At 31.8% G+C, this 14,292-nt stretch overlaps 1 protein-coding gene across 3 annotated transcripts in view; it reads right to left on the bottom strand.

Annotated features, from left to right (window-relative positions):
* LOC126975257 (cuticle protein 16.5-like) overlaps positions 1 to 14,292 on the bottom strand; it is a 351,637-nt gene that overhangs the window by 285,228 nt on the left and 52,117 nt on the right. The gene's annotated exons all lie outside the window — the stretch shown is intronic.

The raw sequence follows: 14,292 nt of genomic DNA, 5'->3' as shown, positions 1-14,292 counted from the left end.
TACGACTTAGGGACCTTCAAGAAAAGGGGATACTCCCACCTTAAAGGCCGGCAACTCAACTCTTGGCACCTGTTGTTGCGGATGTTCATGGGCGGCTGCCTCACCTTTCCCCAACATGATATTTTTTTTTATATAAGAGGTTATATAAAAAATGTATCACATAAAACACAAACATTCCCACAAGAAACTTTTATAATGTTTAAATATTTATTTAATTTCTCATTATAGTCATTCGTTGTAATCTTTTCAGCATGGCCACGTTATTTACAGGCCCTGTAAGCTTATAACTCAACCTTTGTTAAACTTCAGTATTGATAAAAATAGGATTAACCTTTGATTATATTTACCAAATTTCTTCTGAAGCCATATTCTGATTCAGCAAATAATACAAACAATGTTTGATTTAGATTTGTCCTAAGACATAATTATCTGTCACTGAAGCTAAGCCAAATATAATGTCATTTATAGTAAGTTCTTCCTATGAACGAAAAAACTTATGGCTATAGAGGATCTATAAGTCTTATATACTAAAAGCAAGTTCAGTAAGAATGATAGCTCTCGTAATGTTGTCTCAGCACTACACCCGTTCGCCTCGGGGTACAAAAACAATTTAGATCCGCCAAGACCGTCTTTATGGCTGTGGGACGTCGCAAGGATCCTTCTATTATCAGTCTTCTTTCCACGTTTGATGAAACCATTCAGTTCAGATTTATTGTGGCAGGATATTCACCTGTGATATCTGTATACGTAATATGGAACATATCAAATAACTCATTCGAGTTTGTATTTGTTTATACAAATTTAATTTGTACAAAAAAGTGTGCACGATGCGGAATTTGAACGCTTGGCTTAGTTGAGCGCTCGGACGGCACGCAGGGTTTGAGTTCCGCATCGTTCATGAAGTTTAGTACAAATTAAATTGAAATTATTATTTTTTTAATTTGTCAATAATATACATCACGAATCATTTCGTAAAATATGCTCCCTGTTGATATAATGAAATTGTTTTACACCAGAAATGTTATGGTTGGGTTCAGACATTTAAATTGTGACAAAACTTATGATTTATCAATCTACATATTATAGATGGTAGTCAAACGTCAAATATTGTGGTTGCGTTTAGAAATGTAAGTTGTGACAAAACTTAAAAATCAATTTAAATAAAAATAATCTGATAGATAGTTAACAACTGTAGTCAGTCTACCAAATATCGTTAGCTAAAATTAATTTTATTTTTTACCTCCTGAGAAAGTTCGAAAGATATAAAAATTCTAATTAGTTATTCATTTTAAACTATTCTTTCAATTTGATTTCGGAACGACGGGGGACACATCAAAGGAAAAAAAAAGTACACAATTGAGCTTTTTATTTAATTCCGAGCATTTTCAAATTGTTTCACCTTTTAAACCTCCTCTGGACTTTCACGAATAATTCAAGACCAAAATTAGCCAAATCGGTCCAGGCGTTGTCGAGTTTTAGCGAGACTAACGAACAGCAATTCATTTTTATATAGATACTAGTTCACCCAACAGACGTTGTTCTGTATATAATAAATAAAATAATGTTTTTTATTAATTTGTCAATAATATATCATAACATCAAGAATTACTTCGTAAAATATGCTCCCTGTTGTTGTAATTGTTTCACAGCAGAACTGTCAAACCTAGCGTCAATAAATTCTCTCATAGAAAATATGTCCATACAAAACAAATATCGGACGACGGGGGACACATCACAGGAAAAACAGAATTGTTGTTTTTATTTTATTCCGAACACTTTCATATTTATTCACCTTTTAAACCTTCCCTGGACTTCCACAAATAATTCAAGACCAAAATTAGCCAAATCGGTCTAGCCGTTCCCGAGTTTTAGCGAGACTAACGAACAGCAATTCATTTATATATATATATATATATATATATATATATATATATATATATATATATATATATATATAGATATATAGACGACGTATAGACGACCTTACAGTTAAATAATGCGTGGCTGCTTTTGATTTGTCAATGGGTACGTTAGCGAAAGTTTTAATACATAAAATACTAAGGTGCTTATGCCAAACGTGACTGACTGCTTAGTGTCTTGTCAATAAAAATCGTTTACATTAAGAATAGATTTGTTTTCCTGGCTGTATCTCCGTTGCAGATGATCTTCTCTCTAGCACGTGTTAGAATGGCTACTCTAAATAGAGTATAGAAATTACAAGTAAAGCGATTATGACAATTACCTTTATATTCAAGTAAACCACCTTATTCTTTGAAATATAATATCTTTATTACTTCATGACTCTACATCGGTTTGTAAAGGAGCTTTAACATGCGGAGAAGAACCGACAAGAAACTCCCAGCTCATCTTTTAAATATTACAAAATATACAGCATAATCTATTTACAATATACGTCAAACAAATTAAAATACTAAAATAACACTTACTACCCTCATTTAATATTCACAAGGGGTGACGATATTAGATAATTAATAGATATTAGAAGGGTAATAATATCAGAACAGAAAATAATGAATAATAATATTATAATTACTTAACTCTGATGTGTCCATTCGGTGCAGCAGCCACGAGCCAAATGTGTCTAAGCACCACTGTGCCGAACTCGACAGCCAATCAGGAACAAGCTCCTATTGGCTGTATTCACTTTAAAATACAATTGAGCTACTTTTTAGTTTATAGATGTCTAAACATATTTTATATATATTTATTCAGAGTTATTTACCTCCTTATTATTAATTAATAATTACGTAAAATCATAATAAGCTTATTAATCTAACACACGCTTTGTTTTTCTATACTCTAGTGTATGGTTAGTCTATGGTTCAGACTAAAATAAATAATAATTATTGCATCACGTCATGTACATACTATCGACAGAACTAAATCGTGACCTACCTTAATGTGCTTTTCCTACAGTCATATTAAACAGGTAGGTCGAAATTCGCCTGAACATACATTTCCCAAGTAACGATTTACATTTATAAGAGACCCGTTGTTTCGGAAGATAACACTAAATACATTTAGGTCCAAATTTATTTCAGAGCAAATATGTAACGTTTTAAACTACGAATTAATGTACGTTTTAATGTACGAAATTACCGGGCAAATTAGACTTAACTTCTTGTGTCTCAAGGTGACGAGTGCAATTGTAGTGCCACTCAATTTTTTTTGGTTTTGCAAGAATCCTGAGCGGAACTGCATTGTAATGGGTAGGGCCTATCAATTACCATCAGCTGAACGTCCTGCTCGTCTCGTCCCTTATTTTCATAAAAAAAAAACTAATCATTTACTCACTTAATACAATTAATAAATGAAAGAGAATATTAACGCAAATTAATTTTTTTACAACAAATTATTAATGTCATTTCCATTTTACTTTAAAAATACACGGTAAAGTCAAATCAATTGTAGGCTTTGTCGTGAAACTTTTTATATTAAAAGAGATTATTTGTTGCAAATTGTTACGGCTTTAATAAACCCAACTTGAACGGATGTAAGCCAACGAATAATGCCATTTAAGCCAGTTTAATGTTAAAATTATAATAAATTAATATTGTTTAATTGTAGGATTTTATGTGTCAACCTACCAGTGGGAGGCTCCCTTGCACAGGATGCCGGCTTGATTATGGGTACCACAACGGCGCCTATTCCTTCCGTGAAGCACTTAAATATATCTAAACATTATTGTGTTTTGGTCTGAAGGGCGCCGTAGCTAATGAAATTAATGGGCAAATGAGATTTAACATCTTATGTCTCAAGGTGACGGTCGCAATTGTGGTGCCGCTCAGAATTTTTGGGTTTTTTAAGAATCGTGAGCGGCACTGCATTTCAATAGACAGGGCGTATCAATTACCATCCACTAAAAGTTCTGCTCCTCTTGTCTCTTATTTTCATAAATAAAACCTATAGACCTAGTAAATTTTCAACTGTAACGGTTATCAATATCTGTAAATTTATTTTTTTGCTTATTTTTCTCTATGTTCTCCACCATTGAATGGATCTGTTGTGTTTTTTTTTAAATCTTAATACTTAATAATTAATCTGAATCAATCTCATTACTATAGAATATTAAATAGTATTTGTATCAAAGATTTATGTTTAAATCTATGATTAAATGCTATACACGAGTTTCATACTTAAGATCATATTATAACATACAATAGATGTATCCAATATACGCTAATTTATATTTATACACTTTATTCTTAATGACTTGTTACGACTAATTACAAACTAATTTGTTATATATATTACAGCCAATCTAAAGTACTCTATTTGATATAAAATATTGGCCGTTGACTATCTTGTATGTTCTTCCCACGAGCTCAAGTTAAGTGACTATTCAAAAGCACTATGATTAACCCTGATTGAATAAAGTTTATTTGACTTTGACTTTGACTAAAGAATATCATTAAATTTGATTTCATCTTTTGGGTTCTATGAAAATTAAAAAAAAATTGGTTACGACGTATAGCTTTTACATCAAAAGATTTAGGAACGGGTGGATATTAATGTAGGCTTTTTACCAATGAATGCGGTACTCATATCGAAAATAACGACTAACAAAATACTTCTATTTAGAACAATGAAATATATTAACACACACTTATTTAAAATAAATAAATGGAAATACCTAAATGTATAGATATAAGGAAATACAGCTCTTAATAAAAATAATCATAAATTATGAGATGCCATTTTTGTTATATTATACACTACACAGAAAGACGTTTGCGTTAAAAGGTTCTTTTAGACTCCATTCAGATAACTCCCAAGTAATATATCACAAAAATATTTCATTCTCTTTTTTCATTATTTTTCGCTGTTTGGCATTCGAGTCTTGCAAGTCGGCTTTGACTCGGGGCAATTTTCAGGAAAGCACTTCACAACACTATTCGCTTTCCTCAACTTCGATCAACGTTCCGAGTTTTCCGCGTATTTCCGTTACCTTCTTTTGAGCATCTTATAGGGTTCCGTAGCCACTTTTTTCCGAAACTGTATGAACTTTACTGTTGTTACTTGGTAAGTTTATGTATTTCGTGAACCGTATTAGGTTTTTCACACGAAACTAGAAAAAAACCCATACATAGAAATGGAACATAATTTTTTTTCATCAATCCCATACGTGTGGGATATTGAGGTTTCTAATATGATTTTACCTCTAAAATAAGAGAATGATAAATCTAAAAAAGTATATGATGTTCATTACCTTTAAAATTTGGTTTGAACGAGATCTAGTAAGTAGTTTTTTTTATGCGTATAAGAGCTCATTTGCACTGTATGATTTTGAGCAAAGATTTTTTACCTTTTCCATTTACTAATTATAATCAGTTGCCATTCTATATAACTTTTATATTATGTTCCTTGCTGCTACGAAACCCTTTATGGGCGAGTCCAAACGCACTTGGTCGGTTTTTTACGAGTTAATTTGCACATACATCATTGTCATAATTTACTATAGTACATATTTAAATATTTAATTTTGACAACTGTAGCATGGGTTGTCACAGATTTTATTTGTATGTAAGTTCCATCACTGAAACTATACAAACAATTATTATAAACTTAACAAAACTAAGACATAGATACAGATAGTCACTCTGGAGCGATATTGATTTAAATTTTGCTTTTTTTTATAATTATTGAAATGACAGCAATAAAAATGAGATTGCCATTTCGAATATTTCATATTCTAATATATAAAATTCTCGTGTCATGGTGTTAAACTTTGAACTCCTCCGAAACGGCTTGACCGATTCTCATGAAATTTTGAGTGCATATTGTCTGTAGGTAGGTCTGTCGGTAGGTCTGAGAATCGGACAACATCTCTTTTTCTTCCCCCTAAATGTTAAGGGAGATCCACACGAATTTTAATTTTATTATTTTTTTTACATTTTTTTTTAAATTTGATTATGAGTCAGCATTAAAAAATACATACAACTTCAAATTTTCACCTATCTACGATCGACAGTTACTTTTGTGTCGCGATTTTAATATAGGCAATACAACGTTTGCTGGGTGAGCTAGTTGTTATATTATATGAATAAAAGAATATAAATATTTTATACAATAAATGTGAAGAATTCTGTACGTCAATTATAAATTTCATGAAACCCTCTTAAAGCACTCGTAGACCCTTATAATTGGATTTGGATTCTTAACAAGATAAGGCTTTCATTTTTACAAAATATCGTGGTCCAATGCACGAAAGCTTTCCTTGAAGCTACTTAATATTATAAATCCATTCTGTAATAGGCTACAGTATTACAAGTTCGATTATTACACTTATAATTCTTGAGGTTTTTCTGCTCACTTAATTGAATAAATGGTCTGGCATTTCTATGTTTTTTTTTCTTATGATAATATGGAACGAGACGAGCAGGACGTTCAGCTGATGGTAATTGATACGCCCTGCCCATTATAATGCAGTGCCGCTCAGGATTCTTGAAAAACCCAAAAATTTCTGAGCAGCAATACAATTGCGCTCGTCACCTTGAGATATAAGTAAGATGTTAAGTTTCATTTGCCCAGTAAAATTCACTGGCTACGACGCCCTTCAGATCGGAACACAGTAATGTTTACACATTTCTGCTTCACGGCAGAAATAGGCGCTGTTCTGATCTAGCCGGCATCCTGTGCAAAGGAGCCACTGGTAAAATTATTTGGTATGACTTGGTCACTGATAAAATAACTGTTTTTTGACGATAATCTACAGCCCGTGTGCTTTTGTATCAAACGTATATTGTCAAAGAGTAAATTATCTAACTTAATTTAATACAAATCTTTATTAAGTTTAAGAATTCAATCAATCTTAAATATTTTTTTAGGTATAATATTTTGCAATATCAGCTTTAACTATGATAAAGCTAACTGTTCTATAGGACTTTCTCTTGACTCGTTTTGATATTCTTTACTTTGTTGGTACTAAAGATTTAGGTATCTTTACTGTATCTTTAGAACTACAATAAATAACTTAAAAAGTTATCAAAAAAAACACTTAAATATATAAAATAAATACCTATTTTCTAGGTAAGCTATTTTGAACTATACCTGTATATATAAAAGTAACATATTTGCGAACTCAAGTAAGATAGCTTATCTTCTTAGAAGCCATTAGCAACGAATGTGGCATCCGGGTCATTTATTCCGCAGAGTAATGATTTTGTTCTAGACTATTCTGTGAAAAATTTACGTCGATGTAAGCATTTAAATGTGTAATACGAACCACGTTGTATAAATATAATAAAAATAAAATAATCGCAAGTATTGTTTTATACCAAATAATTTATTTTTATTATAAAGTCAAAGTCAAAATATTTTATTGACATTAAATCAAAAGACTGCTCGTCAATGTGAATCACAAAAAATACAATTCTGTTACATACATATTAATTACATAAAAGTTTAAACATATTTTCAAAACAATGCAAACCAGTGAAACAACAAAAGGCTGAACCATATCTATAATCCATAAAAAACAACTATAATACTATTTAATTCCATATTGTAATATCGTTTATCTACACCCATGCTTTAAATCCTCTATTAAAGATTCTGAAACAGTTCGCTTATTGCCAACATTAAAACACCCAATGTTCTAATAACCATTACATCACCCAAAAGAGTGTTGTAATGTTGTACTGAATTTCATAACAACACTCCTATGTTTTTTTTTTATCCCTTCATGCGCAAAGAGTTTCAACATACAGCCACATTCTTATTGCTCGATGCGTGGTATCTGCATGAATTTCAAAAAAAGAACATTTTCGTTTACGTGGGCTCCAGACTCCCAGAAAGTCGCGTGCCGTAAAAAAAAAGTAGGTTATTCGAATCCCCGCCATTTTTCTTCGATATTTTTATTGTTTTGTTTACAAAAAATTAGCGATTCATTTTAAACGCTGCAAAAGAACATTATATTCGAGTGAATTTTAATTATTGCACTATACAAAATGTAAATTACTACTAAAATAAATAATTGTTCCAATAATACTTATTTTATTTGTATATAATCAGTAATGAATGATATTAGGTTACTACTAGGACTGGTGTTTTAATGTTAGCAGTAAGCTAACTGTTCCAGAATCTTTTAGAGGATTCATATTCTGGGTGAAGGTAAGTCTTGTATGCAACTGTTGATAATTAGTTATTAAAACACTCATGTGATACTATTATCACACTCTGCTTCGCCTCGTGAGATAAATCCACATTCGTGTTTTAATACCCCTTATTACACAACAGTTGCATAAATAACTATTACATAATCTTCAATACTGTAATAAGCCTTCGACATAAGTCTGCGTTTTATAAAAGATTTAAATTTATTTATTGATAATTCAGATACTATATAGGTATTATTATAGTTATATCTCTTCCTTATTTAACTAGTTAATAATATTTGTGCGATGAATTGAGGTTTGGACGTTTACTCTACCATTTGTAATCTAGTAGTAAATTCATCGTCATATTTATAATTTACTGGCGAAAGTGAACCCATTGTAATGATTTAAGTTTTTCATTTGATATATCGTGCATTAGTACATTTCATGAGTATATTAATTATTTATATTGCGAGGTGCGAGGCTCCTTTGCACAGGAAGCTGGCTAGATTATGGGTCCTAAAAATTGGCGCCTATTTATGCCGTGAATGACGTGTGTTAACATTACTGTCTTTCGGTCTGAAGGGCGCTGTAGCTAGTGAAATTACTGGGTAAATGAGACTTAATATGTTATGTCTCAAGGTGACGAGCGCAATTGTAGTGCCGCTCAGAATTTTCGGGTTTTTCAAGAATCCTGAGCGGCACTGCAATGTAATGGGTAGTGCGTATCAATTACTGAACGTCCTGCTCGTCTCGTCCCTTACTTTCATAAAAAAAAAAATTTATATTTGTAATAAATAAAGTTAAAAAACCTTAAAACATCTAGGTTCTCTACACAGATTGCAATAGATATTAATTTTAAGACACTTTGAAGGTGTTAATTTTTTAATTAATTTAATTTAAATTAGGCACGAAATACTCTAATATATAATTTAACAGATACATCAAAAGGCATAAAAGACATTTATTTTCTCAAAATTGATTCCTTAAGAATTCTTTTCGATGTCATTTCTAATATACTAAACACTACTACCGCTTCGGAAACAAATAGCGCTCTGAGAGAGGAGAAGCGGCGCATGAAACTCTCACAAAATATTCAAAAATGTAAACAAGTTTACATTTATTTATAACTCAATTCGATTAAGTATTATGCATAAATTTTACATACCGCGAACATACGGTGTTACAGTATAAGGTAAATGTTTAGATAATAAACAGTGCTTCAATCTACTCAAACACTATCCATCAAAATCCATCTCCGAGATCACTTACTCACCATAATATAGTTTCTTGGTTTGGTAAAGTTGCCTATACCTGTATATAAATAAATAATAAATTTCGTTTATTTCAAAGATTACATATACATTTTTTAGTTGTTGAGACTTCCCAGTAAGTTGGCTTAGGACACTTGTATTGGGAATATCTCGCAACTTCCTTAGCAGATACATTTTATTTAGTACACAATAAAGAAATAAACAGAAATGATTAAAAAACCAAATTACAATGAATTACGTGTGTGTGTGTGTTGAATTGGACCTTTAATTGGGTCCATCTATAGATACAATGCGTGTGTTTGTCATGTCAGTCTGATCAGAAGATTTTCCACTTCATCATAAGCAAGACAAGTTAGCCAATTATTTAAAGCTTTTCTGCATAGATGTAATGTCATAGGATATATATTTAGGACACGATTTATTTTATTATATAAGTCCACTGATTGACAGCTAAACTGTGTCGACAGTTTGTTTTGAATTGTCACTATAAATATTTCTTCTAAATTACTGTATCTAACATATTATTATGTTAAGAAAAATAGAACTCCTGAGAAGAGCAAATAAGAAACTCAACTGCCACTCCTTTCAATCAATAGAGTTAATTACAATGGCTGTAATACACAATACAAATTAGTTTGTAAGGTGTTGCCTTTGATATATGAATCGTGTTGAAAGTTAAAAGTTAATTTCAAACATTTAATAAAAAGCTATAAAGAATAAACTGTATAAATAAAAATTATCCTATATTGAATGTATCAGCCTTTAGAGCTTGTATTCATTGATTGTGTAAGGATGCTTCTTGAATACGATAGTCATGATTACTGTCATAATTAAAATCAAAATCACTTTATTCATGTAGGTAACGGAAATGACACTTATGAATGTCATAAACAATATTTTTTATTATTTAATCTACCGCTACTTCGTAAAGGGTTGAGCTTATGGGAAGAAGTAGCAAGAAACTCATTGCCACTCTTCGAAATCAAGATTTACATTTTACAAATCATTTCAATTACAATATAATATGTAAAGTGATGCAAGAAACATACTCAAACGTCAAATAGTCAATGCCTTACACGAGTAAGTCTAGAAAGTAAATGTAAGTTAATACAAAACAAAAGTAATTGAGTATAGTAGCTGCATCATCCACACACACCGTAAATAATGGTATTCTGTGAGCATTTTATGAGGGATTATATTATATAAAAAAAATATAATAACTTTTAAGAACCTGAAGCCGAGCCTCCGGCAACAGGATCATCCTGCCACCACGAGTAGCGCCCGTTCAAGAGCATGACGCATGAGCCAGCCATCGCCTCCCTCAACCATATTTTAGGGAAGGGGACGACCCGTCGCCGCCACAAGCAGTGACATTTCAGCGAGCAAAACGAAGCTTGTAACAAAAAGAATCTTAATCTACATATCATGTAATGTTCTCCAAATACCTCTACTTACAATTTGACAATTCTGCTTAAAAATTAGTAATCGCATCCAATATCGTCGAATAATACATACAGTATTATTGCCAAATCTAACATGCTATTTTCGTTTTATGTCACAAACTAAGCGGCTGCTTTATTATAGATAGAATATATATTATAAAACCCTAAAAACCATTAACAGTTGATCTATCTCTGCCTATGATTTCATTAAACATATAAGACATCACCACACTAAAGTGTCGATAGTATACGCTATAGATTTTATATAGAGTACGGGTTGCCATCAAATAGGGGCACTAAGCCACAGTATTGGCAATTAGTTTCAAGATACTCTGTCCCTACGTCGATAGTTGCTATTTGACGTTGGGTTAAAGTTGTTTTTATCTGATTTTGCCACTTTTATTGCTATTTGTAATGTGTTTATTCCGATTAATGACATAAAAGCTGTATAAGACTAAATAATTATTTAATTAAAATGTATAACATTAGTAAAACTTTCGTGAGACATTATAACTTTATTTATTAATACGGCTTTACTCACGTTTTATCGGTGTGGGCACCGACTAGTTTCAGACCATTCAGAGGTCCTTCATCAGTGTGAGTGGAGTGGGTTCGCGATAACGTCCCGTCTCATACTGCGGATTTGTGCTCGTAGTGCGTGGCTTGACAGAGTGGTGAATCGTCATTGGTGCTGTAAGGGTGAGGTTGTAAAAAGGCAAGGATTTATTTAAATAATTTATTTAATGTACTACTAGGCTCCCAATCGCCTATTAATATGACGTCAAAAAATTTCCGAACGTTGTATGTATCTATGTATACATTAACTTACGCAGATAACATAAAACATTCAGTCAAATTAACACCTTATTTCGTGGCAGTAATGTTCAAAGTCTATTTTGTGTAAGCAATTTAAATATAATTAGTATGGAGAATGATTAAAAACGTCAAGTTAATTATACAATTTTGTAAATTTAAAGGAGGACTTACCTGAAATACGACACTCCACGCATTTTAAGTTTGTATATCCTGTTATTTGGGGATTTTTTCACTGAACACTTTGTCATTGCGTGGCGTTGTATTCAAAGCGCGGTCGATACACAACTGAACGAAAACTCTACCTAATGAACGCGCAGGCAGAATTGTGTTTCAAAAAATTTTTGAACATGGTTGTGAATAGTTGCTTATCGTATATCAATGAAAAAATTTACAATTCCAATTTTACATACAACCACAGAGGCTTGAGCGTCATTGGCAATACCATCTGCTTAAGGACCTATAGCTCGTGCCACTTACAACAAAGCCTTATATAAGCCCACAACTACTAATATTATCCATGCAATATTAGCTTAAATTATCTAACATTTATTAAATTATCGTCAGCTAAAAAGCTTAAATCTATTAAAGTTGGACCAAGCACTAAAGCAGCACCTGTCCACAACTAATAATCTCTTTTAATATAAAAAGTTTCTCGATAGTTCCGCAAAGCCCGCGATTGCTTTCGAACTTGCCGTGTATTTTTAGTAAAAAAGATTATGAGTTGTAAAATATAAAATATTGAAAGTGTTATTTTTATTCAGAAATTGGAATAAATGAGCAATATTTTTTCTTATATGTTACATTCGGCGCCTATTTCTGCCATGAAGCAGTAATGTGTACGCATTACTGTGTTTCGGTCTGAAGGGCGCCGTAGCTAGTGAAATTACTGGGCAAATGAGACTGAACATTTTATGTCTCAAGGTGACGAGCGCAGTTGTAGTGCCGCTCAGAATTGTTGGGGTTTTTCTAGAAACTTGAGCGGCACTGCATTGTAATGGGCTCGTCTCGTCCCTTATTTTCATAAAAAAAATGTCTTCCAAATATATTTGGGATTAATTAATAATGATACAATACCAATCTTTATTGGTATTTTTAAGAACTTAGTAATTTTTAGTCTCTATATAACACTTTGTATAAATGAAATTATGTTACTAAGTAAATAAAAAAGTATATAAAGATAAATATTGACACACTGTTACAAAAATTATCTTGCCCCAAACTAGGCATAGCGTATGGGTACAAGACAACGATATATTGAATGCAATTAAACATACATGTATACAAATAAGCATCCATGACTCGGAAACATACATTCATATTCATCATACAAATGTTTGCACCTACCGGGATTCGAACCCGGGCTAATAATAAATGACAGTAATATACACACCAATAGTTTCACATTACAGTTTGTGTGAGGTTAGATAATCTTGTTTTTATACTTGATTTTAATTGTGCCGAAGTAATTACTTTGAGCATTATTAGTTGTAAATAGTCAGTACTATTACAATTTTGTATGTGAACACCAAAGGTTAAAGACCTGCAGTACAATATTTCTGAATGGTTTCATCAAACGTGGAAAGGACACTGATAAAAGAAGGATCCTAGCGACGTCCCACAGCCATAAAGACGGTCTTGGAGGATCTAAATTGTTTTTGTATCCCGAGGCGAACGGGTGTAGTGCTGAGACAACATTACGGTGAGCTATCACTCTTACTATACTTGCTTTTAGTTTCATTTATTTAAAATAAATTTTACTGTAATTTGTTAATGGCAAGAGTTTATAAAATAAAATAATCATAATTTTAGTTTTCAGAAGAAGACATATGCTTACTTAACTTATTACTTAACAATACAAATGTTTTGAGACTTTTTTAGTGTTAATTCCGCCAATACTCGTCTTTAAACAATTCGACACGTGTCAGTCTCGTGCCAGAGTTTGGCGAGTCAACATCTCCTGAGGATGCCTCGTGAAGAGGCGAAATACGTGTGGAATTGTTTAAAGACGAGTATTGGCGGAATTAACATGAAAGAAGGCTCAAAACATTTGGATAATTATGGATTTCCGCAAAGTTATGACTTTTAATTTTATTATTACTTAACAGCCGATTGTCGGAGCATGTTATCAAAAATGGATATAGTTGAAATACGTGTGGTTATTAAGTCTCTGTGCATGTTAATTTTAAGAAGGGAATAAGGTAATCAAGTTAATTAATATAAGCATATTCATTCAGTCAAAAGATTGAATCATTGTTGAAAGATATATGGCCAAGAAGCAGAATACAAATAAAAAAACAAAAGAGAAAAGTTGCAGATAATTTTATCAAAGTGGCTTCAAATACATAATTTACAAAAAAAAAATACTGATTGTTATAATAACATTATAATTAATATTCATTTAATATTGTATTGTATGTAGACGAAAAAAATATACTTTATTCCAAAATGAACTAACATTAGGATTAATAAATTCGTATGCGAGTTCAGTATTACATCTCAAGTTAACGTCAAAGTCCGTTAACTACGTAAGCCCCTGAGAAAAGTAATAAATAGAAATGTAACATCACAACAACTGTAGTGTTAGCTTCTCTTAAAAATATTTCATAGTAGACTCGCTTTAAACTTGCATCGAATTTTATTTCT

This window comes from Leptidea sinapis, chromosome 35, assembly GCF_905404315.1.
Source record: "Leptidea sinapis chromosome 35, ilLepSina1.1, whole genome shotgun sequence".
In the NCBI taxonomy this organism is placed as follows: Eukaryota; Metazoa; Arthropoda; class Insecta; order Lepidoptera; family Pieridae; genus Leptidea; species Leptidea sinapis.
This window is presented reverse-complemented; position numbering and strand designations above follow the sequence as displayed.